The sequence below is a fragment of the Sapajus apella genome, unplaced genomic scaffold (assembly GCF_009761245.1).
Source record: "Sapajus apella isolate SASKATOON/1434 unplaced genomic scaffold, GSC_monkey_1.0 scaffold10, whole genome shotgun sequence".
Taxonomy (NCBI): Eukaryota; Metazoa; Chordata; class Mammalia; order Primates; family Cebidae; genus Sapajus; species Sapajus apella.
This window is the reverse complement of record NW_022436950.1, coordinates 31531583-31536380: the sequence shown is the minus strand read 5'-3', so window position 1 is coordinate 31536380 and position 4798 is coordinate 31531583. Positions and strand designations below refer to the sequence as shown.

Genomic DNA, 4798 nt, shown 5'->3' with positions numbered 1-4798 from the left:
TGTTACCCAGGCTGGAGTGCAATGGCGTGATCTCGGCTCACCGTAACCTCCGCCCCCTGGGTTCAGGCAATTCTCCTGCCCCAGCCTCCTGAATAGCTGGGATTACAGGCACGCGCCACCATGCCCAGCTAATGTTTTGTATTTTTAGTAGAGACGAGGTTTCACCATGTTGACCAGGATGGTCTCGATCTCTTGACTTCGTGATCCACCCGCCTCGGCCTCCCAAAGTGCTGGGATTACAGGCTTGAGCCACCGCGCCCGGCCAGAGGAGTCATTTTTTAACCAAAGATTATATTCCTTTTTTTTTTCTTTTTTAACTTTCATTTTAGGTTCAGGAGCATATGTGCAGTTTTGTTATATAGGTAAACTTGTGTCATGAGATTTTGGTGTACAGAATATTTCATTATCCAGGTACTAAGAATAGTACCTGATAGGTATTTTAAAATATGAAATGTTTCATGAATCTGCATGTCATCCTTATGCAGGGGACATGCTAATCTCTGTCTCATCCCAATTTTAGTATTGTATCTGTGCTGCTGAAACTAGAACCAAAAGTTATATTTTATAGTTATGTCAAATGAAAATTGCATCTGATCTATGAATATTACTCTGGAAGAACCCCTTGAGTTGTCCAGTGTATAGTAGCAGTCAGGATTAATACATTCTTTACCATCTCTTCATAAATCCAGTGCAGCCAGATTTTCCTCCAGTGCTGGAGTCCATCACTGTTGCTGCAGATCAGCAACAAATGAAGTCATTGGTTTCCATTTCAGGCCTCTATTGTATGAAAAATATGGGCCGTGTGAAAAATACAGGTCGTGTGAACGTAGTTGACTTGTTAGGAATTAAAGATATAGATGATGCAATTTCCCTGAATTATTATTATTTTTTTTTCTGAGACTGAGTCTTGCTCTGTTGCCCAGGCTGGAATGCAGTGGCACCATGTCAGCTCATTGCAACCTCCACCTCCTGGTTCAAGAGATTCTCCTGCCTGCCTCAGCCTCCCAAGGAGCTGGGACTACAGGCATGCACCACTACGCCTGGCTAATTTTTTTTTTACTTTTAGAGAAACGGGGTTTCACCATGTTAGTCAGGCTGGTCTCAAACTCCTGACCTCAAATGATCCACCCGCTTCAGCCTCCCAAAGTGCTGGGATTACCGGTGTGAGCCACTGCACCCAGCCTTGAATTCTTAAATTCTATTTACTTCATAAGATTTTATCTAATCCCTTTCCTCACTTGTATTTATCTTATGATTAAGTTATCCTATCTAGTCCTAGTAAACCTTAACATTCTTTCTATATGTAATACATTCTCCTGAAAAAAAAATGGTCTTCTCCAAGTAGATAGAATCTTAATATTTTTATTTTTTTAATCTTTTTTTTCTTTATTTTTAAACAGTTGAGATCATTCTGTACATACAATTTAATAGTATCTTGCTTTTTAGGTTTTCTTTGTTACAGTTTATTACACCTTTTTTTTTTTTTTTTTTTTTTGAGACAGAGTTTCGGTCTTGTTACCCAGGCTGGAGTGCAATGGCGCGATCTCGGCTCACCGCAACCTCCGCCTCCTGGGTTCAGGCAATTCTCCTGCCTCAGCCTCCTGAGTAGCTGGGATTACAGGCACACGCCACCATGCCCAGCTAATTTTTTGTATTTTTAGTAGAGACGGGGTTTCACCATGTTGACCAGGATGGTCTCGATCTCTTGACCTCATGATCCACCCGCCTTGGCCTCCCAAAGTGCTGGGATTACAGGCTTGAGCCACCGCGCCCGGCCCTATTACACCTTTTTAAACACCATACCTTTCATCAAGTGCAGATATTTAGCCATGCAAATGGTTACACATTTTTATTGTTTTTAGTTTTCTGATACTATAAATAATGTTGCAATGGGCATATATGAACATAAATCTTAGCCCTCTGTACTTTTCCATGTTTTAAAATGTTTGTTTGTTTGTTAGTGATAGGATCTCAGTCTGTCCCTCAGGCTGGAATACAATGGCGCAACTCACTGCAGCCTTGACATCCCTGGGCTAAAGCGATTCTCCCACCTCAGCCTCCCAAAGTCCCAAAGTGCTGGGACTACAGGCGTGAGCCACATGCCAGCCTGACTGTACATTTGTGGTTTTTTTTGAGATGAAGTTTCACTCTTGTCACCCAGACTGAAGTGCAATGGTTCCATCTCAGCTCACTGCAACCTCTGCCTCCTGGGTTCAATCAATTCTCCTGCCTCAGCTTCCCAATTAGCTGGGATTACAGGCATGCACCACCACGCCAGGCTAATTTTGTATTTTTAATAGAGATGGGGTTTCACCATGTTGGTCAGGCTAGTTTTGAACTCCTGACCTCAGGTGATCCGCCCACCTTGACCTCTCAAAGTGCTAGGATTATAGGCGTGAGCCATCGTGCCCAGCCTATAGAATGGTTTTTATGTGAAGAAATGGTCTATGTTGGAAACTGATAGCTTTTTTTTTTGAGACAAAGTCTCACTCTGTTGCCTAAACTGCCGTGCAGTGGCACAATGTCAGCTCACTGCAGCCTCCACCTCCTGGGTTCAAGTGATTCTCCTGCCTCAGCCTCCTGAGTAATTGGGACTACAGGAATATGCCACCATGCCCAGCTAATTTTTTTTGTATTTTTTAGTAAAGACGGGGTTTCACTATGTTGACCAGGCAGGCTAGTCTTGAACTCCTGACCTTGTGATCCACCTGCCTATGACTCCCAAAGTTCTGGGATTACAGGCAAGAGCCACCACACCCAACCTGATGGCTCTTAGTCATTAAGAGGAAAATAAACTATGTTTTTGGTTTTTTGTTTTTTTTTTTTTGAGACAGAGTCTGGCTCTGTCACCCAAGCTGTAGTGCAGTGGCATGATCTCGGCTCACTGCAACCTCTGCCTTCCAGGTTCAACTGATTCTCTTGCCTCAGCCTCTGGAGTAGCTGGAACTATAGGCATGTGCCACCACACCCAGCTAATTTTTGTATTTTTAGTAGAGGCAGGTTTTCTCACATGGGACACATATAAGTATAAAAATATAAGAAGAAAAAAAAAAAAAAAAAAAGGAGACAGGGTGTCATCATGTTGGCCAGGCTTGTCTCAAACTCCTGACCTCGGCCTCACAAAGTGATGAGATTACCAGCATGAGCCACTGTGCCCGGCCAATAAATGTTTTTTGAGGATTGCCTTTGGATAGTGAGATTTTATTTATTTATTTTTTGTTTGTTTTTGTATTTTTATTTTTATTTATTTATTTTTGGGGGATAGTGAGATTTTAAGGGGTTCAAATGCTAGGAGAAGTTTGAGGGGTGTTCAGTGTTTTATCTTTTGATCTCTTCATCAGTTTTCAGCTTTCGTTTTTGTTAATGCTTCTCATCTCTGAACATTATGTATACTCAGGATTTTTTTATGGGATTCTTTTTTTTTTTTTTTTTTTTTTTGAGACGGAGTTTCGGTCTTGTTACCCAGGCTGGAGTGCAATGGCGCGATCTCGGCTCACCACAACCTCCGCCTCCTGGGTTCAGGCAATTCTCCTTCCTCAGCCTCCTGAGTAGCTGGGATTACAGGCACGCGCCACCATGCCCAGCCAATTTTTTGTATTTTTAGTAGAGACGGGGTTTCACCATGTTGACCAGGATGGTCTCGATCTCTTGACCTCGTGATCCACCCGCCTCGGCCTCCCAAAGTGCTGGGATTACAGGCGTGAGCCACCGCGCCCGGCGGGATTCTTAAATAAGAACCTGTAAATGCCAAACTCCAAAATGTCCTCCTTTTCTCACAACAGCAGTTATCCTAGCCTCTCCCCAATCCTTTTGATTTCTTTTTTAAAAAAGCCAAAAATCAAACAACAGTGTCAGGATTTAAAACCAGTTATAGGCCAGGCGTGGTGGCTCACGCCTATAATCCCAGCACTTTGGGAGGCCGAGGCGGGTGGATCACAAGGTCGAGAAATCGAGACCATCCTGGTCAACATGGTGAAACCCCGACTCTACTAAAAAAAATGCAAAAATTAGCTGGGCGTGGTGGTGTGTGCCTGTAATCCCAGCTACTCAGGAGGCAGAGGCAGGAGAATTGCTTGAACCCAGGAGGCGGAAGTTGTGGTGAGCTGAGATTGCGCCATTGCACTCCAGCCTGGGTAACAAGAACGAAACTGAGATTGCGCCATTGCACTCCAGCCTAGGTAACAAGAAGGAAACTCCGTCTCAAGGAAAAAAAAAAAAAAAAAAAAAAAAAAAAAAAAAGCCGGGCGCGGTGGCTCACGCCTGTAATCCCAGCACTTCGGGAGGCTGAGGCGGGTGGATCACGAGGTCAAGAAATCGAGACCATCCTGGTCAACATGGTGAAACCCTGTCTCTACTAAAAATACAAAAAATTAGCTGGGCATGGTGGCGCATGCCTGTAATCCCAGCTACTCAGGAGGCTGAGGAAGGAGAATTGCCTGAACCCAGGAGGCGGAGGTTGTGGTGAGCCGAGATCGCGCCATTGCACTCCAGCCTGGGTAACAAGAGCGAAACTCCGTCTCAAAAAAAAAAAAACAGTTATAATCCACCTGCTAGGTATTAAAGGCACTACTAGGAGGTACAGTACTACTAGGTACTAAGTCAATAATCTCACTCATAGTTATTTTTTCTCCCAAATTCATTTGATCTCCTCTTTAGTCTATCCCAGACCATCCCTGCCAACATGATATGCCAACCTTTCTTGACTCAGGTTTTCCTTTTACAGTCATAATCTTTCTTTAAAAAAAAAAAACAGGGCCGGGCGCGGTGGCTCAAGCCTGTAATCCCAGCACTTCGGGAG

At 43.8% G+C, this 4798-nt stretch overlaps 1 non-coding gene across 1 annotated transcript; it reads right to left on the bottom strand.

Annotated features, from left to right (window-relative positions):
• Positions 1 to 440: 440 nt before the first annotated feature.
• LOC116552112 lies at positions 441 to 542 on the bottom strand. The gene has a single exon (XR_004269229.1). It is a non-coding gene; the product is annotated as a U6 spliceosomal RNA (small nuclear RNA).
• Between the last annotated feature and the right edge of the window lie 4256 nt (positions 543 to 4798).